General features: G+C 41.0%; 1 pseudogene across 1 annotated transcript; it reads left to right on the top strand.

Annotated features, from left to right (window-relative positions):
* The first annotated feature begins 12,661 nt into the window (after positions 1-12,661).
* LOC308300429 (homeobox protein OTX2-like) lies at positions 12,662-14,600 on the top strand (annotated as a pseudogene). Its single transcript has 3 exons — positions 12,662-12,759; positions 13,208-13,359; positions 13,971-14,600. The product of its transcript is annotated as a homeobox protein OTX2-like (transcript).
* The last annotated feature ends 7,695 nt before the right edge of the window (positions 14,601-22,295 follow it).

The following is a 22,295-nucleotide window of genomic DNA, read 5'->3' as shown; positions in this document are numbered from 1 at the left end:
AATTTTATTTAACTTTTACAACTTGTTGTAAAAAAGGGGGGAGTTTAAGGATTAATATATTTTAATTTTGATTTGTTTTTGATTAATTTAATTTGGTTTTTCATTGATTTATGATTTCAATTTGAAACTTAATTTGAAATATTTCTGTTTCAACATGGGCTGAGATGGAGCGGAGAGAGGAATGCAGTGTGGGGAAGGAATCGGGTCACCGGAATCACCACGACTGAGGCGGGGTGCAGACGAACCACCTCCTGAGAGAGGCCAGGACAGTGCATGCCAATCCACCGCAGAGGCACGAGTGATCGTGCCTGGTCGGTGAGTTTCTGTTGCACTGTTTGTTATGCCATGTAGTACAAACGCTACCTGAAGTTCTGAATTAAATTGTTTTGGAAACAGTAAACTGGCCAAAGGTTTCGTCCCCCGTAGGAAACACCTGAAACACCTGAGAGAAGAGACCCAGAAGAACCCACAGCTTCTGCATGTCCTCACCGCCGTCTCTCCACTGCCCCAACATCATCATCATCATCATCATCATCATCATCATCATCATCATCATCATCATCATCATCCTCATCATCATCATCATCGTCATCACCGTCATCATCGACTTTTCAATTCATCTTTTATTTGTTTTCATTCTTTATTCTTTATACAGTTTATTCAATTTTAATTCTGTCTCCATTCATCTGTAAAAAACGATGAAATATTTTTATTTGGTGTCACATTTCTTTAACTTTAAGGATATATTACAGTCCTTTTTTGAAAATTTGAATTTATAAATATTATTAAAGTCTTCATAATATTATTATTATTATTACCCTGATAAAATGTTTAATATGGAGGTCATATGAACCTCATACAAAAATTAAAAGGATAGATTGATAAGATAAGAATTATGATACATAATTCATGGTTTGTGTATGAGGCTCATATGACCATATAATATATATAATATGAACTGAACTTACAGTATAGAGACCACATTTTGGTCGGATACTGTAGGGTCAGGCTAAAGATTACAGGTCATAATAACTTTGGTTGCCCTGACTACAAAACCATGATATACTGTATCTCACTGTGGAAAATTACCAACACTACGTGTCACTTTCTTCCTTGTCTTCCTTGTTATGATCTGGGAACCAATCCATGAGTCCCACGATCTTATACTGTACCCAGGGGGCAAAGGAAGGTGTGCTGCATTTGCCCCGACATAAAAGGTTGTCCACCAGAAATATTATCTATGACCCAGTAGGATCACAACCTATATGGACAACCCGGTCAATTTGTACGGCAAAGTTCCAATATGGCCGCCTCAATATTAGCCCCTATTAGTTTTAATGGGGGGTGAATAGGGAAAATTTTTAAACTGAGGGATATTTCCACGAAACTTCACAGGTTGATCAATGGTATACATATGAACATTTTTTGTATTGCAAGTTTCCATGTAATCCAATATGGCCACCACAATATGGCCGCCATAATGTAAGGACCCAGAAAATAGGTTTTGCCTCTAACTTCTGAACCAGATGAGCTAGAAACGCAAACTTGGTGTCTATTTCATGGTGTCTGACCATGGGAGACTCAATGGAATAGCTAATTTTATTATTGGGTGTGTCTGGACCTTTATTGTGCATATTTGCAAGATGGTGGACTCCCAAAATAGAGCTTTAACATAATTTCTACCATGATTGTTGACTGCTTTTGCAAATACAAGCAATATGAATCCATTTGCTAAGATATGGCACAGAAGGGACTTATACCTGTATTATTCTTGAGTTTGCATGTTGTCAAAATGGCTGTAAACGAGATATTATATTTCCTGTCCGATTCTACTGTATGTAGTTGTAGCAATGACTTCAGATAAAATCAGAGACCAAAACAATGTATCTTAGAAATTATTTTTTTATTAAAAAAATGAATAAAAAAAGAGAGAGATTATCTCAATGAAATGAATGCAACTGCCTTTTTGGGTCTTCATGCACATGCTTTCCAACAACTTCAGCTTCAGGGAAATTATAATGAACACATGATTAAAACAGGCTGCATTATAATGCAAATAATTGCTAGTCACTATCACTGTCATGTGTACCTATCCTGCTGCATCTTGTCTCCAGTCCTTGGCAACGACACCCCAAGTAGCATGCAATTCCCTTCTTCGCACATGAAAAGTTTTTCTGGCAGCCTTTGATACAGCTACATGATATTGCCTTGTCCATTGATATAGGCCAGGCTGGCTCTGTAGATGGACAGGGGACTGCCTTCCCATGGCGGCAGCATGATATAGGCATCTATATCATGCTGCCACCCACCTCCTAGACCTTCCAGAGCTGTGGGTGAGAACAGAGCAGGATGCATATCTTCCTATCCATCACATGGTCTCAGCCCTTGGACTCGCACAGTGTCGTGCCCTGCCCTTTATTCACAGCCTGAGTGGCAGAGATACCACCAGCTATCCCTTTTTCACTGGAAAGAAGGCATGGTTCAAGACCAGCATGGGTCTAGATCTCCCTGCACTTCAGGAGTTTGGTGAAAATTCCTCTTATTCCCTCTCAGAGGATGTCAAGAATCAGGCTAGAGACCTCACAATAGCTGTATATGCATCAAAAGCTGACCATTCGGAGGACTTTGACCTGGCAAAGCTGAGAGTGTACAAGTTCCTAAATAACCGATCAACCCTGTTGAAGCTGCTGCCACCTACAGAAAATGCCTTTGGCCTGCACCTGAAAAGAGCTGCTCTTGCAGCCATAATAGATAAAACTGCACACATCGCGAAGCCAGACATCCCTTGCTTCACTGAATATGGATGGTCTCTCAGTGATGGGAAGGCAGTCCCCTGTCCATCTACAGAGCCAGCCTGGCCTATATCAATGGACAAGGCAATATCATGTAGCTGTATCAAAGGCTGCCAGAAAAACTGTTCATGTGCCATCCATCCATCCATCCATCTTCAACCGCTTATCCGGAATCGGGTCGCGGGGGTAACGGTTCCAACTGAGACTTCCAGATTTCCTTATCCTGCGTAACTTCCTCCACTCCCTCTGGGAGTATACCGAGGCGTTCCCAGGCCAGTCTGGAGATATAATCCTTCCATCTGGTCTTAGGTCTGCCATGGGGTCTCCTCCCAGTGGGACGTGCATCGAGGACCTTCCTAGGAAGGCGCTCGGGGGGCATCCGTACTAGATGCCCGAACCACCTAAGCTGACTCCTTTCCAAGTGAAGGAGCAGCGGTTCTACTCCAAGTCTCTCTTGGGTGATTGAACTTCATGTGCGAAGAAGGGAATTGCATGCTACTTGGGGTGTCGTTGCCAAGGACTGGAGACAAGATGCAGCAGGATAGGTACACATGACAGTGATAGTGACTAGCAATTATTTGCATTATAATGCAGCCTGTTTTAATCATGTGTTCATTATAATTTCCCTGAAGCTGAAGTTGTTGGAAAGCATGTGCATGTCTATGTGTGAAAGACCCAAAAAGGCAGTCTAAGATACATTGTTTTGGTCTCTGATTTTATCTGAAGTCATTGCTACAACTACATACAGTAGAATCGGACAGGAAATATAATATCTCGTTTACAGCCATTTTGACAACATGCAAACTCAAGAATAATACAGGTATAAGTCCCTTCTGTGCCATAAATCTTAGCAAATGGATTCATATTGCTTGTATTTGCAAAAGCAGTCAACAATCATGGTAGAAATTATATTAAAGCTCTATTTTGGGAATCCACCATCTTGCAAATATGCACAATAAAGGTCCAGACACACCCAATAATAAAATTAGCTATTCCATTGAGTCTCCCATGGTCAGACACCATGAAATAGACACCAAGTTTGCGTTTCTAGCTCATCTGGTTCAGAAGTTAGAGGCAAAACCTATTTTCTGGGTCCTTACATTATGGCGGCCATATTGTGGCGGCCATATTGGATTTCATGGAAACTTGCAATACAAAAAATGTTCATATGTATACCATTGATCAACCTGTGAAGTTTCGTGGAAATATCCCTCAGTTTAAAATTTTTCCCTATTCACCCCCCATTAAAACTAATAGGGGCTAATATTGAGGCGGCCATATTGGAACTTTGCCGTACAAATTGACCGGGTTGTCCATATAGGTTGTGATCCTACTGGGTCATAGATAATATTTCTGGTGGACAACCTTTTATGTCGGGGCAAATGCAGGTTTCCTAAAAAAAGGCTGGTTTGCCCCCTGGGTACTGTCATAACTGTACTCCTTATATACATGTTAAACTTCCATTTTGGGAGAGAGAGAATTAGAAAGCTGCCACTAGGATGGTAGCTCACTGTCTGTCTTCCTTGTCTGCTCTCTTAAAATACAGCAATCTAAGATATAGTCCTTTGGTCTCTTTGTCTTATTTTAATTATGGATTTATAGATCCATATTTGTTTAACATTAATATTAATTTACATTTCAATAACAAAATAAAAGAAATAACTAAATAGACTTAGAGTCTGACACTAGACATCTACACTATCTGACCGAGACGAGTTAACATTATGTATATTATATCAATATAAATGCACAATATATCACCAGTGAATATATGCATGAATATACCGGTACATATATCATCAGTGGATATATGAAGGGATTATGTAGAGACCACCCTGTCAACCGGCCTTCAACAGTGGGCATCAGGATCATATGTACGGCATGATCAAAGGAACAATCCACACTCACAGAACAGAGCATTTAATGTGTCTCGACTGCAATCATGCCGTGGCACATTAAAAGCTTTGAAACGTAGTCTGTGAGTGTGGATGTTTTTTTAATGATACTGTTTGTTTAGGGCAGTGGTTTCAGGGACCCCCAGGGGTCCTTCAGGAGGTTCCAGGGGGTCCTCAGTTAAATTAGTTAACATAGCATCAAAATCAGTTTAACCACTTTAACCCTATATATTGTACATTGGCTATCTGCAAATAGTCGATCTACAGAGCTTGTAGCTTGCGCAATTTGGGGTTCCTGGCACAAAATATTTTCAGGGGTCCTTGATAAAAGAACAAGGTTTAGAGTCTGCACCAGTCTTTGTTTGATCAACAGTGAATGTGTAAAAATGATGATATGTACCGTTTATCAACAATGATAATGCAGCAAAAAATGGTTTAACTCATATATCACTTTATGAGTTGCTCCAGTTGATAACTGGCTAGTATATTCAACAACACTGTATATCTATTGATATTAATCGTGGCATTTTACTGTTTTTATTCTTCTTGATAGTGCTGAGTCAAGCACTCTTTAAACTAATAAATACTGATTATCATTATTATAACGCAGCAATCAATAATTAGTATTGGATTAAATATTTGGCTCAGAAAAGGTTCCTCACAAAATGGTGTGCATTTCTAAAGCACCTTTATGCAAATCTTTACAAAATATGTATAAAACATTCAATCATTCACACCACCAACAGCAGACAACCGTGCAAGGCAACCATATACTTGTCAGGAGCAGTTAGGGGTTCAGCGTCTTGCTCAAGGACAAGCCACTACTGGCCCATTCCTCTCAGAACAGTGGTTCTGAAAGTGGGTTCCGGGCCACCCAGAGGGGTCTCAGCTAAATGACTGATAGTTAACATCCAAATGGACACTCACGGGTCTATAACTCGGAGTGTTGTGGGGGGGACCTAATGCATGCGGTCCTTGAAATGAAAACATTCATGACCATAAGATATTTTATTGAATATTTGAAGAATAAATATTTGAATATAATAGGTATTATATTATATATGAATATTTCTAAAACAAATGGAATTTATTAAATATAGAATAAATATCCTACTACTAAACGACCAAATGTCTGTCTGTCCGATGTGTGTCTGATATACCGTACACCCATGCTGACATCACTGATACTAAACAGTGACAACATTTGGAGATAACTTACATCACTGATACTGCCGCCTGTACCGCACATGTGTCCCCGCCATGGTAACAGCCGCATGCTGAAACAGTGCCCAAATTTGGAGATGACTGACATCACTGATACGTCTGGGTTCTCCAACATTACTTCTGAGACTCCTATATTCAATCCCTCATACTGTGCATCCAAACTACATAATTCTGGGCACATATGTTCGAACGGGCAAGGACTAGTTAAAAGTAATTTTTCAAATGTTCAAATGTTTTGAGCACCACTGACATAGAAACATAATTCAAAAAAATAAACTTGACCTAATCAAAGACTTGCACAAATTCTCACAATTTTTTAAAACAATCTGATCTACAAGCTCGCAGCTGTGAGCTTGTACTGTATATCTGCTATTTTTCAATAAATAAAGCATAAAATAATGCATAATAATGCGTTCCCAGTCTAAATGGGTTAAACCCCCTCCCCCCTATGAACATTCATGGGGGCCCGTAGTGAATCCTTGTAGGGCCCAGAATTTGGTGCGACACCCTTGTGACCCAAGGTAGTATGGTTTAATTGTTACACTCCCAGAGTTGAATTGACATTCAGGATTCTACAGTGTAAACAACACCTGTTCAGGATTTTGTGATAATTGTTAAACTTGGACGCTACGCCTTGTTGAGCTGTATAGCTTAGCAGTCAATACATGTTACGATAGCCACCACCTATCAATAAATCCATGAGGACATGCAATGCAGATGGCAATATCTTGTTGTTTGATAGTTATCTACATGTATGTGTGTGCAACTGTGCATGTGCGCTGTGCGTGTGTGTGTGTGTGTGTGTGCGCGTGTGCGTGTGTGTGCGTAGGCCTACAGTATGTGTGACAGATGGGGGCAGTTGAGTGGGCCAAGTCATTGATTTGACCTTGAGGTGGACAGCTGAACTCCAGTGAAGAGGCAGTGGCACAAACAAAAGATTCAATTATTACACAATAATATTGAGTGCCTTAATGCCGTTTAAAAATAGAAACTCTTATTATAATAATCAGGGGGGGAAATCATGAGTACTGTAGGCCTATTAATAGAAAGACTAATTCCACAGTGAAACTTAATTACACTGACTAAAATAATAGCATGGGATAGGGAATCATTATGATCTATTTATTATAATTTTCTATCAAGCCTTCTAAGTTTACACCATACATGTGTTCTAGAGCTATGAAATCTGTTTTCTAGATCTATACATTCTGTGTTCTAGATCTATACTTTCTATGTGCTTTATTTCTATATTTTTATGAATTCTGAATGAATGAATGATTTTATCTGGAGGGCCAAATTGTCATGTGAAGCTTGACCAATCCTCAATCCTGAACGCACGGGACACACAAATTAAGCCACTCCTTGGAAGCGGCTTTCACCGCTTCAAAAATAACAGATCTAGAATATTGTGTATTGTGCAATGTGCATGTAATATGTTTCTCATGCCAGTAGCCCATCTGTAGAGAGAATTGGCTGGCACTGCGAGTCATATCTCAGTCCCACGATTCTTAAGCATTCAGTCTGTCTCTCTAAACAGCAGGAGAAACCGTGACTCTTGCAATTGGCCCCGGGACATGGGGACATGGGGAGGGCAGATTGTCACAGACATTAACAAGAGTGTTCACCTTTTTTACAATCACAGGCCCCGTTTAGCTCAAGCGCTCCCCGGGGACTATTAGATATTTTTTCAGATGAATTATATATCAGAGGAGGAGATGAAAAGGCCCCAGCGAGAGTCAAGAACAGCTGTGGGACATGACGAGGGGAATAGTTGTTAGGTTATTTGTTTGTCTGTTTGATCATGTGCAAAAAGGATAATTAGCTATACTTCGGATAATACAGCGACATGTTTGGCAGGCTATAATGAAGATCATTTTATTTATTATTTAAAAATCACACCCAATGTGAAGTGAGCGGTGGTCGTGCTTGCATAACGTCTTCAGACTAGGATTTGAGTCTAGGATGTACAGGCTATGCTACACACACACACGTTTTGCTATGGCAAAACGCTGAGGAAAAAGGCTACAGACACATGCACAGCCACTCTATGGAGCTCTATGCTACACACACACGTTTTACTATGGCAAAAAGCTGAGGAAAAAGGCTACAGACACGCACAGCCACTCTATGGACGTATGGAGCGGTTTACCACCGCTCAAAAATATATACAATTAAAATGTACAACATTTAGTGGCACTGTGAATATTTCTCCATGGTGCATTAATAAAAGGAATAAAGACTGAAAGTCTTATATTGATTTTAGATGTGTCTAACAAGCCCATTGGGTTTTATTAGTCTCCCAGTTAATTAAGTGTGTAACCAGTGTTGGTGCATTAACCTGCTGTTTGTTTTCAAACTACAACAAGGATCCTGTGATCGAAACAGGGTTCATGGGGATTCCTTGTGAAAAAGCAGGGTGTGCTGTGCATGGTAGCTATAGCTTGTTATGATGAATGCTCCAATTTATCTTTGAGCTGTTTGAGCTGTGGACACACAACACACAGCACAGTGAAAAGAGCACTTTACAATTAGCTTGCTTGATAATCACATCCAGCCGGTAATCCCCCAAACTGCATGCAACCTGCCTGCTGGACGGAAACTGGGAGGATGATGGAGAGAATCTGGGAGGATGGAGAGAATCTGAGGATGGAGAGAATTAGGGAGGATGGAAAGGGGGTGGTGGGTGGGTAAGCAGGAGAAGTAAGTAGGCTATAAGGAACTTGCAATATCCCATATAACCCCTATTAATAGAAAGAAATAATTATGAATTATTAGACCCAACCGAAAACTTAAAGTCAACAGAATCAATTAGAGACTTTTTACTATACTGAGAGAGAGAAAGGGGGAAGCAAGAGAGAGAGAGAGAGAGAGAGAGAGAGAGGGAGGGAGAGAGAGAAAGAGAGATCAGAGAGTTTTATTAATCTCCTTGACAGATTTAACCGTGACAGATTGTTGTTTATAAAAGGTATGCAGGCCTGTGCCAAAAACCGTTACTTTTATTCATTTATTTTTGCTTCTTCAGTAGTTTTCCCAACTAAACACACACACACGCACGCACGCACGCACGCACACACACACACACACACACACACACACACACACACACACACACACACACACACACACACACACACACACACACACACACACACACACACACACACACACACACACACAGAGAGAGAGAGAGAGAGAGAGAGAGAGAGAGAGAGAGAGAGAGACATCACAGCAACATCATGGCCTATTTCATATGTATATATTTGATGATGAGGGTGTGTTACACAGAACGATTCATTTGTAAAACCAAATGCTTCACAGAGCTCCAGGCTCAATAGACTGCATGGTGTTGTTGTTGTGCAATTAGGAATACATTACAGCCTTGGCACAACAAGGCTGCTTTGCCTCTCCTCCTTTGCAAATATTACATGTTTTCACACCTCTGCTCTGGCTGTCATATTTTCTCCAATTCCATTGGCTGTTCCCACTTAAACCTCTCTCTCTCTCTCTCTCTCTCTCTCTCTCTCTCTCTCTCTCTCTCTCTCTCTCTCTCTCTCTCTCTCTCTCTGTGTGTCTCTCTCTCCATCTCTCCATATTGAGTGTCGACTGACTAATAATATTCATGTCCTCTGAAAGGGACGTGTGACCTATCTATCCCAAAGGAGACGCCGGATCAAGTGAGGATATCTGACTTTATCTAGTGACTGATAAAAAAAGGACATTTCAAAGGCAAGTATCACAACTCCAAATTATTTTCAGCATCTCATATAGGCATAGATATCATGTCTCAATATCCAGACATGACAATTGCTATTGATGCTGCCTGCCCTGCAGGGCCGAGACTTTGTGACCAAAATACCAGAGCATAATTGGGGAGGCGTGCTTAACCGCCCCGCACCCCCACACCCCACCGTTGTCACTTGTCTCTGCGACCGGGTATTGAGGCCCCAGCAAAGCAGCCTGTGCCTATTTATTTACTAGTCAGACACACCTTAGACTGTGCAGGAGTCGGACAGAGTATAGACAGCTTTAAACTAATGTAATGTCTTGTCATATTTGGTTGGGGTGATAAAAAAACAGGTATACATTTATGGAATTATTATTATTATTAGTTATATAGCATTAGCAATAAACAAAACCTAAAACAACACCAATAATAATTATAATAATAATAAAACAATAATAACAATGTCATATTATATTAATAATAAGAACAGTGATTCATCTTTGTTTTACAATTGTAAATATTAGCCTAGATATATTATGATAAAAGGTAAATAGATATTAAATTCAAACCTACACTCTGCTTTAACCGGCCCTAATAGTAACAACACAGAATTATTAGGCCTACAATAATATTAATAATAGCCTAATAAAAGTCTAATAACAATTACAATAATTATAAATAAATATATTTGATGATGATAATTGTCATTAACTTATAGATGTCAGTTTGGGAAAGTGAGTATAGGGGGGGGGGGGGGGGGGGGGGGTAACCGGGTTGGTGGGGGTTACTATAGGAGGGAGGGGGGAGAGGGGGGGGGGGGTTCTGTCTGGCAGTCAGCTGGTCCCATAAACACAATGTCGGCCTTTGTTTTTTTTTCGTGACGCAGAAAATTAATCTGGGGCCCGAATGCGGAGCGCGTCCTGTAATCACGCCAGCGCGTGCCGTCCGGATTATCTCGTTAATTTCTTACAGAAGAGGAGGAAACTTGTGGCCAATAATAATTAATCGTTGGTGCAGGGGAGGGTAATTATTTTTATCATCATTATTATTATTGAACAGATATCTGAGTGTGTGGTGGACGGTGGTTGGTGGGTGGGGTGGGGGTCTATATTGGGGTGACAGATTGAGAAGAATAGCATAGGCCTAGTGTCCGTTATTGGCTGTATAAAAACGTTAGAGGTGTAACAGGCTACAGATGTAGAAAAGACAGTTTAGACACAACACTAACAGGACCCCCCGCCGGCTTCAACTGCAATCTACAGGTGTGTGGGGACAAAACCATTTACCGTTTAGCCTTTATAACATATTCAAGACAGGCAGCAAAACATATAGCCTAATTATGCTAGTATAGGTTTTGGCCCAAAATAACGCAGTTACGAATTATAAATGTATTAGGCCCTAATACCATGCTACATTTATAATCCAACCTTTAATGTGGGGGGGAAATCCAATTTGTTATTTTAATTATCAGATCAAGTTGGGAATTTTGACCATTTCAAGAATATATAGAGAGAGATTTCTTAGGCAAAATCAAAACAATCTGTTTACACATTATTTTTTATTCCCTTTTTATTGTAGCTATACATAGGCCTACATTCTTTTGTTTTGATGTTTTGATTTTAATTGAATGTTGAAGAGAGAGAAAGAGATAGAGAGAGAGAGAGAGAGAGAGAGAGAGAGAGGTTGGAGAGAGAGAGAGAGAGAGAGAGAGAGAGAGAGAGAGAGAGAGAGAGAGAGAGAGAGAGAGAGAGAGAGAGAGAGAATCCAGGTGAATCTGCGTGTGTTTGTTTAAATTAAGATTAGCCTAAGCGTTTTCTAATCAACACTCTTGGAGAGTGTCTGCACCACTTAAATCTAATTACCGGGCGGGGGCAATTCATTAGTGGAAATCACCCTAATGGCTACTGGCTACAGACACCAGCCTATCAATAACATATATATAGGCCTATAGGTAAACACACACACACGCACGCACGCATGCACACACACACACACGCGCGCGCGCACACACACACACACACACACACACACACACACACACACACACACACACACACACACACACACACACACACACACACACACACACACACACACACACACACACACACACGCCTCAAGGTTCCCCCTCTCTCATTATATTTGCTCGAATCTATGTCATTCGCAAATGTAACTCTGTTACATTTAAATGTACAAGAGTGTTTTTATTTAGCCCGCCAACAAAAGCGCGCAATAGAAATTCGAACGAGCTCTGAGTTGGCAGTATTGCGGTCTTTTGTATGTCTGTGTCCCCCCCTAAAGGTTCTTTTGTTATCAGCATTACTTATCGGTCAACAGTGGCCTTTGTCTCTGCAAATGGACCCCCAATCAGCTGTCTATTTAGTTACTCCTAACCTGTGGGTATATGCTAATTGGGGGGTGCCTGGTAGGGGTGGGGGGGCGTGGGGCGAGATGAGTGTGCGCATTTTAACGACAATGTTTTGTTTTCGTTGGGAGTGTGTGTGTGTGTGTGTGTGTGTGTGTGTGTGTGTGTGTGTGTGTGTGTGTGTGTGTGTGTGTGTGTGTGTGTGTGTGTGTGTGAGAGAGAGAGAGAGAGAGAGAGAGAGAGAGAGAGAGAGAGAGAGAGAGAGAGAGAGAGAGAGAGAGAGAGAGAGAGAGAAAACGAGGGGGCGGGTAGGGGTGGTGGTGGGGGGGGGGGGGGGGGCGTAAACGTTTGTCAGACAGACAGAGCCTCCAGGCCAGCTGGGGGTCTCCGCTACCTCTTTAAGAGCCGTGCGTAAAGAGCGCACGCAGCAACAAACCCACCGGGAACCAAACTCTCAACACATATCTCTTCTCCTCCTCCCGCCTGTACAGTCTGTTTTGTGTCCTCATATTAGGTCTCTGACTGACTGGGGGAATTTATAGGGAAATAGGCCTACAAGAGAAACGACGAGACGTACGAGACAGGATTTTAAAAAGAAGAGAGGATTCATTATTGTTATTTTGATTCAGTTTGTCCCTCTCCATCGCATACGGACTCTAACATGATGTCTTATCTGAAACAACCTCCGTACACCGTCAACGGTCTGAGTCTGTCTACCTCTGGCATGGACCTGCTGCATCCCTCCGTCGGGATATCCAGGTAGGAGTCATAATGTGATTAATATTGTAAAACGTTGTTTTTTAATCGTTATTATATTGTTATTCGTTAGCTGTTGTGATTTGTTTTTTATCAGCCATTTGGATTAACGAAACATGCATTTTCAACATTCTTGTTATTTCTGACTAAAGGCTGTTTCATTTAAATGATTCTCATTCTATCTGTTGCACTGATTAATGTTTCTTATCATTAATCCATGTGTAATCAATCCAACAAACCTTGCGGCCAAAAGCAAAGTAGCCAGTCCATAATTGAATTCAAATGGGGCCGTGGTCTTTTTTTTTTTTTTTTACTGAATTCAAAAGGTCGGTTATTTAGAAGGGAAAATGAAATAAGTTGGCCTATAAGTTAAAGAAAGAAATTAAGAACTAGGGAGAACGAAGGAAATATGTTGCCATGTTATTCATGTTTCTTGTCCGCCTTGTTGCAGGTCATCCTCGGAAGCAGAGGCGGGAGCGGACGACCTTCACGCGGGGGCAGCTGGACATCCTGGAGAACCTGTTCTCCAAGACGCGCTATCCTGACATCTTCATGAGGGAGGAGGTGGCCTTGAAGATCAACCTGCCCGAGTCCAGAGTTCAGGTGCGTCTCCGATCCATCATGACTGCAGTCAGTGCGCGCACATAAACAAAGGGCTTGTGTTGTCACCCTTTCTCACGATTCGTATAATTATATGGCTGAGACTGAGGTGACAGACTTGCACTTGCAGTGGTTCACAAACTTTTTTTCTTTTCTTTTTCTTTTAGATCGAGACCCAAAAGAGAAATTATTACACGTTTGCCCTTAAACATTTGTTTTCTAATTTATGGAATTTCTTAGATTTTTCTTTTATTTATTCATGAAATTACTTACATTACATCATTTCATTTTTTTATAATGAAAAATGTTTTTTTTTTCTTTTTTTTTTTATGTTTTGAAATAATAATTAAAAACAAAATGTATAGGAAAACAAAAAATTAAGGGATCCATAAAAATGGGTCTGCGACCCACAAATGGGTCCTGACCCACTGTCTGGGAAACAGTGTATATCCTCTCGACAACGAATATGCCACTGAGCCACTCCAACAAAACATCACATATTTTTCCCAAATATTAACATTGTTTTAAATGATTTATTATGATGTATTATGTAGTATCTACTACCCTGGCCTTAGAATGAGTTATTAATGAATTGCGGTTGTTCTCTTTTTCAGGTATGGTTCAAGAACAGGAGGGCCAAGTGTCGCCAGCAGGCCCAGCAAAGCCAGAGCGGCGCGCAGAACAAGACCGCCCCAAAGCCGGTGAAAAAGAAATCTTCTCCCATCGGAGAGGCGAGCTCCGAGAGCGGCGCCAGCGGCCAGTTCACGCCGCCCTCGAGCACCTCCATACCGCCTGTGAGCACCACCAGCGCGCCCGTGTCCAGTATCTGGAGCCCGGCGTCCATCTCCCCGCTCTCAGACCCGCTCTCTACCTCCTCGTCGTCCTGCATGCAGCGGTCCTACCCCATGACCTACACCCAGGCCCAGGGCTACAACCAGGGATACTCGGGCTCTTCGGGGTCCTACTTCGGGGGGATGGACTGCGGCTCGTACCTTTCCCCGATGCACCATCAGCTATCCGGCTCCACCATGAGCCCCATGGGGAGCACCGGCGTCTCCGGCCACCTCAACCCGGCGTCCTCGCTCTCCACGTCGGCCTACGGGGCGGCTGGACTGGGCTTCGGTGGCGCGGCGGACTGTCTGGACTATAAGGACCAAACCGCCGCCTCGTGGAAACTCAATTTCAACGCGGACTGTTTGGATTATAAAGACCAGGCCACGTCGTGGAAATTTCAGGTGTTGTGAAAATATCTTGCCCAACTCAAGACTATATATCTATCCCTCAAGTTGGGTGCTGCTTTGTCGCAAAGCCCCAAATAGGTCTACCTCTTCCTCGGGCAGAACAGAGACAGTTGTTTTCACCTGTTGGGTTAACTTATTGAACATTCAGAGTGAACTCTCTTTAACTTTGATCAACCACATGAACGAACAAATCGTTATAGCCAGGAAGAAAATGACAAAGAAAGAGTCCAGCTTCAGCAAAGTGGCATGGCTGCATGATAGGCTCCTTTATGCCATAATATGATTCATCAGGAAGAACCTCTCTTGTCTTTTTCGATTTTTGGCGAGCATGGGCCATTTGATCAAAGATGTGTGTGTGTGTGTGTGTGTGTGTGTGTGTGTGTGTGTGTGTGTGTGTGTGTGTGTGTGTGTGTGTGTGTGTGTGTGTGTGTGTGTGTGTGTGTGTGTGTGTGTGTGTTGAGAGAGAAACCTCTGACGTGAACCAGGATGCACTATTTAATTTATGAAAAACAATGTTTATAAGACGCTAGTTGTAAAGACAATCAGTCCGTATGCGTGGTGCGCATAAGCCCCATCATGTGTTTTTCCCCTTTCTGTGTTAGATTTGAAACTGTGATTCTTTGTAATTACTTGTATGCAATTTTGTTTCGCGCCCTGCGATTCCCCAACTGTGAATGTGATATAGTTTTAATTTCTGTCCCTATTGTTAAACGATAATTTATTACCTATAACAAACCTATTAGTTGAAATATAGCAAGTGCATACGGATCAGAGTGGGTAAATCAGGTCAACGGGAAATGTCCATTCAAGCATCTTTGACAACTGTAAACTGCTATGAAGAGGCCACGACGCACAACTAATAAAAAATAAAGAACATTTGAACTGATTCCACATTGTTGACTGCATGTGTGTATATATATACCTGTATATAGCCTATAGGCCTGTCTCTTATAAACGTTCTTATTGCATTATTATCATCACATCATCGTTCATCCCCATCGTCCAAATCATTACAATTAGGGCTATCACTTTCATTATATGGCACAGTGCACAGATCCATGGAAGGAAAGGCAGACAGGAATGTGCAGTAAAGGCAAAAGCTATGTTAATCCTGTCCCATAAAGAGGATAATCCAACATCTTATTGACGGGCCGTGCTTTGGTTCAGAGGCTGAGCGCTGCGCACCGGCCGGTGCCTTTCATGAGGACACACGCACACGCACACCACACACACACACACACACACACACACAAAAGCGGAAAACTTTAGAGAATTTATATAAAGACATGTTATTGAACATGGGGAAAGGCGAGAGGTAGAGGGAGAGGGGGGGGAGAAGGAGAGAGAGACCTAATAAGGCCCATGCATGGATTAAAGAAGAAGAAAAGGTTTAGATTGAGGCTATCGGTCTAATTAGGACTCGACAGATCCTGGGACGTCAACAGAGGCTCTGTAGGCCTATCATTTTTGACGTGACTTTTCGCAGCCTTTCGGTTCCTTTGTTGTCAATTTAACCCCCCTCCTCCTCCCCCCGCCAAAAGACACACGCAATTATAAACATAACTTTTTTGGGGGGAGGGGGGTCTATATATAGGCCTAGTCGTTGAGGTTTTCACTTGAAATGAAGCCTAAAAATAATAGGCCTATATAGGTATATAGGCTATAAGAGGGAATTCAAGGAAATACTTGGAATATTTAAAGGAAATGTGTTTTGTTTTTAGGCCGTTTATTGATTTCAATACCTTACCCTATATCATTGTTTTATCCAGACTAAGTTAAATCAGTTTCTTAAATTGAGGCCTATATTAGAAAAATCTAAACGCGAGTAATCTTTCTCAGCCAAACAGTTTGCCTGCATTGTAATCGAATTTATAACGTCACAAATATTAAGCTACGCTATATATGCCTTGTCAAGCCAATTCCTCCAAACAGGACACTTCACATTTAATAACAAGCCACGTATAGCCTACATCAGGCATGCAAACGCATCCATTAATAAATAATCTGTTAATAGCGTATTGCCTATTAATTATGAAAAGGCACCCTGCATCAAAATCTAACAGGTTCCCCCTTCTGTTAAAATCTCGCAGGAGTGGTGTTCCTGCGAGATTCATCATCATCAAATTCTACAGGTTAAATAAATGTCAGTCAGATTAAAAACGTGCTTTCCTAAAACGTCAGAGAGGCAGTAAGTCACTCTTCACGGGCCCCCGGCCGGAACCATGCGGCAGCAGATCCATTCATTCCGGAGCTGTTGGGTTTTAATTAAGCTCCAGCACGCTGCACTGGAGAGAGAGGACAGACATATGGATCCGGCCAGACGCGACTCATTAATCCTCTCATCATCGTCGCATTCGAGGATGTTAAACAATGAGCAACGCATTCGGAAGCCCCGCTCTTGGCCGAGGCGACAACACTGAACAGTGGGCCATGCAGACGATGCAGTCACACTCACAGTGCCTGAGGCAGGGCTTTCCCCAAACCACACCACTCACTGTACCAGACCAGACCCGCGTGCACTGCACGACCTGCAGGCAGCCTGGGAATCCCACGTGTCGCCACGACGCCTACGCACGGCCACGACTCCCACGAGCAAGGCAGACCCTGGCGTGGCGTGCACACACGAAAGGCGAAAGCCTAATATAGCCAGAATTATGACCTGGAAACTTTGATAGGCTATTATTGGAAATATGAGTTCATTTTTAATATATTTTAATTCCTCTGTTTCAAAAGATATAGGCCCTATGCTGTTTAACCTGTTTTCATTCAGTGACCTTGAGAAACGTTATACACAATGGTGGACTGGACACAGATGGAGATGGGAGTAGGAATATAGCCTATGAACCGCGAATAACGTTTTTTTTTATTTTTTTTATTAAAATTGATTATCCATTGATTAAGGTAATTACTTTGTTGAAATCTAAAAATAAAAATAACAATTTGTTATTTCAACCACCTGTCGATTGGGTAATGATTGATTATATATATATATATATATATATATATATATATATATATATATATATAATACATATTTTATAGATTTTTATAGATTTGTTTTACATACAATAAACATACAATACAATACATATACTCACATTCACTCACATTCACACACTCACAGCCTAATTTAACCATGGCTTATACAGATTGGGTACAGTGGCATTGGAATGCCTCCTTCTCAAACATCTGAATAAACTGCCATTTTGTGGGAACTGAACCTACAAATTCCCAAACAACCGTTTAAATCTAAAATAAATAGGCACAACCAGTATAAAGAGGCATTTTAATACACAACAGGACCTCAGTGATAAACTTGTGAGAATGTAACCGAACACCATTGTTATGCAGAAACATGTGATGTGTCCTACATTCCCAGCTAGACAGTGTCTATCATATTATATCAACACCAACACATACATAATTCATCTCAAAATGAATCTCATTTAGACCTAATGAAACAATAGTGTTTCTGTACTCCTCACACAGGAGCCTCCTGCCTGATGGCAGTTGGGGAATAATGGTAAAATGTCTCCATGCAACCAACACACACACATACACACGTGCACGCGCACACACACACACGCGCGCAGACACACACACACACACACACACACGCACGGTTAATACATCCTGACCCTCTCAAACACATTAAAGCATGCCATGTCTGGAGTGTTTTCAGGATTACACGATTTGATGAAATTTAACACATTTATGCACCGACAAAATGTTAATGGACATATAGCAAAATATACTGTTGCACAATAAAGAACTGATTAAATTAATCTGACTCGCACAAAACTATCACCTTGGTGTTAACTGTTTCTGTACAAATAAATACTGATTAATTGATATTTTTATTGACAAAAAATGCATATAAGGTACATGATAAACATGCATGTATTTGTTTTTTATCTGTCAAAAGGATAAAATACAAAAAAGCTTGAGAGCCTTTTTCCATTGTGGTCCTTAACCTGATTATCCGGCAGGGTCTATGCTCTGGAGCCAGTGGGCCCTATCTTGCGTGCCACCTTACTCCTTATGCTTAAACCATTTTAGCCATTTTTGTGTACTATTTTGAAAAACAAGCTATTCAAAAAATGAAATGGTAAAAAATACACCAAAGTTTAGGGCCCATTATGCCATACATAGCCTATATCATGGTAAAGTTGTGGAATCATTTCTTCATGTTGTGCCAAAAGACATGCATGTTAGAGACACAGTGTCAATGCCCTCAAGCGATGCCAATGCCGGATACATCTAGCCTAAATGTATAGCCTACTTTGACATTATGAAAAAAAGGTAAACTTTCACACAACTCATGCACTTTGTCTGTTCTTCTTGAATATGTCAGTAATGCACACATGAATATACCTTCACTAATTATTGTCAGCAAAGAGATTTGCTGCAGAGTGCAAAAAGGATAGAACGATAGAACTCTGTGAACCCGGTGAACCCGGTGAACCCTGGTCAAGGAAGTCTATGGGTTTAAGTCAGGGGTCTTCAACAGGGGGTCCGGGACCCCTAGGGGGTCTTCAGAGTTACTACAAGGGGTCCTTCAAATCTTTGTGTGATAGAAACTTTTTTTCTCCTTTTCTTTATTAACCACTTGAACCCTAGTGTCCTTATTTTGAGAACTTTAGCCAAAACTAGCAGATCTACAAGCATTGTGAGCTTGTAGATCGGCTATTTTTGGCAAAGAGGTTTGTTGTAGGGGGGAAAAAGAGCAGACGAAGTACAGAGTGAAAGGTCAACTTTATTAAGCATTGATGGTTCAAGTGGTTAAATATCTGAAAACACAAATTGACATGAAACCAAAATACACTGATGATTGTGCTGTCAAACAATGAAACTAAATGGAATCTATGAACAGGTTGTGGAGGTCCCTGCTTCATCTCTCTCTCAGCTAAGGGGTCCTTGACAATCCCACACAACAGACCGATTGTTTAAATTAAAGTAGCTGGGTGCTTATATACCATATATACCATAGTCAAAATCCTGAGAGGAGTGTGCACTGAGAGTGTAACAAATTTACCCTTTTTTACACTCTTAGATCTTTTTTTATTGATTGATTGAAGATTTTATTAGACGTTTGCAAATAGGAAAAGGTACAGGACAGTACAGTCACTGGTACACGGTCAACTAAAAGGATAAACACCACAAGAAAGCTTTTGGGCTTGTTTCAATTGGGGTCCCTATATTAAAAATACTGCTGCGTCGTGCGTCACATCTATTTGGAATGGAATATGTGCTATATTTGGCAGGTTTGTGTGGGAGGTTTGTTTGGGACAGCTCCCATTATTTGATGGAAACTCTTAGATATTGGATGTAATCATGCTGAACCAATAATATGACCGGCTTCCACCTTCTGTTGATGCTATTTTTGGTTGGCAGCCGCATCACTTTTTTTCCCCCACAGTCATGTGATTAAACTGCTGGTGTTTTCTCGACACATGCCAAAGGGCCTCTTTAATTAATAGCATTAACTTTAATAGCTATTTAGCTTGTTAATAAAAAAAGAAATCCCTTCAGGGTCCGATGTTTTGGAATAAAGTTCAAACGTTTTAAACCTGGCAGCCTTTTGATGGGCAAGTCAGTGAAACTGATCAAAAATTCTAAGAAATCTTCAAAATTTGGAATTGTTGTGAACTTTATTTTTTTCTTTTAATGCACGACATCGTCGTACAAAGAAGTCTAAAAGAGGGGTTACAATTGAAATTAAGTATGTATAAAATGAATAAAACTGAATGAAGTTGTCCATCCTCCATCCACCACGATGCAAATTGATGTGATTTGGTTGTTTAGGTTACTTATAGGCATTTACTGCATATAAACAGGTTAAAACAGCACATAAGAGCACTATAGATAGAACAGTATAAGCCTATATGAAATCACAGTAGCCTATATGGTATTTTACACCATCACAGGCAGAATAAAAAATAGCCCTGCCTGTGATTTATAGTTGGTCCTGCACCTTAAAGCCCCTCTCGAAATGAGATGATACTTCTCAAGGGGTTATCCTTTCAATAAAGGTATAATAACTATACCCTCCAACGGATGTGCCACTTCTATTTTCTCTTATTATGCCATCATCCCATTAATAATTCAATTAACATGAATTAGGAATTGTGACTGATCTCAGCAGCTTGTTATGAACTAATGCAATAAACCCTATAAAGAAAGTCTAAGTTAAAAGACTCCAGTTTGTTTCTGTATTTCTCATCTCCATACCCAAACACTTTTCAGAGTGCACATTTAACACGAGTGCATTTTAAATCAACATAGCTGGATCCAAAAAGGCCTCCCGCACACTCACTCACACGCACGCACACACACGCAGGAACGCCCGCACGCGCACACACACACACACACACACACACACACACACACACACACACACACACACACACACACACACACACACACACACACACACACACACACACACACACACACACCCATACAAAAGCATAAAGCTGATTACAGCTTTTAAGAAGATCCAACATATGTAAAAAAAAATGAATTGCCATTTGGGACTTTATATAAAGTTAATGCCTAGTTAATATGTCTTCCTTTTTCCCAGTAAAATCATCCATTTAGCTTCCTGACCTTTCAGCTTCAGGATTAAATGGACAGTGGACCACCAGCCAACAAAGCACTTCTACCCTTAAGCGTGCATTGCAGACCATTAGCACAGAGGGAAAAAAATGAAACATACGCAAAGCGCTTTAGCAGCGCAAAAGCGAGATGTTCTAATGACAGATTACATGCATCTAAACGCACAATTTGTGTCCATAAGCTTGTTGTGGGCTAAAAGCATTTGATGCAAACAGAATGTGTGTGGGGAGCTTTATCAAGGTTTATTATGGATGGAAAGGAAATCTGACCTTCTGACACGGGCAGGGAAGTAACGGATGTTCTAAACTGAAGCAATAGTATTTGATTATGTTGTGCCACCTGGAGGCAGGGTTTCATTCCAATGCAATGTAACATCAGATGAATTTAGTAAAAACACTAATTACTGACCCTACAATTCACTTAGTGCGGCCCTCAGGTTAAATAATAGTCAAATATTATTGATTTGCTGTTACAATTCCAAACATGCGAACATGTCCTGCTTTAATTATTTCAGTCTATATTAGCAGCTTAATGACTAGCATTACATTGTCTTTAAATGCATTTGAAATTAAATATGCTAAATGTTACTTCAGGATTCTAATTAAAAAAACTAACAAAAACCCATTCAGGATTCCAATCCAAATAGCAAAAATAGCAGATCTACAAGCTCAAAACGCGGCCGCAACACGTTTTGAACTAGTAGATCGGCTATTTTTGCTAGAACTTTGCTATTTTTGACAGAATGAGGAAGTATAGGGCATTAATTACAAAAACATATCGAGATAAGAGGTTTCTGCCCAAATACGCAATGTGGCCACTGGGGTGAGTGTAGAAACGTTAGCCGGTTTTCCACAGGCCCAACTCCACACCACTCCACACCGCCCACTACAAGGAACTGGGTAGAGTGGTGTGAAAGTGGTACTTAACGGGGTACTAAAGCGGCTCCACTCTTGAGGTGGTCCGGCCTGGGCTAAGTGAGGCCAAATCAGTGACGTATACACGCTGCTGATACTGATTGGTCAGAGATATGAGTTGTGTCTTTCAACACAACAGCTTGAGACAGATTTTAGTATGCAGTCA

The sequence above is a fragment of the Nannobrachium achirus genome (genome assembly GCF_963921795.1).
Source record: "Nannobrachium achirus genome assembly, chromosome: 16".
NCBI classification, from domain to species: domain Eukaryota; kingdom Metazoa; phylum Chordata; class Actinopteri; order Myctophiformes; family Myctophidae; genus Nannobrachium; species Nannobrachium achirus.
Note: the sequence above shows the minus strand (reverse complement) of the source record. Positions and strands in the feature narration are given on the sequence as shown.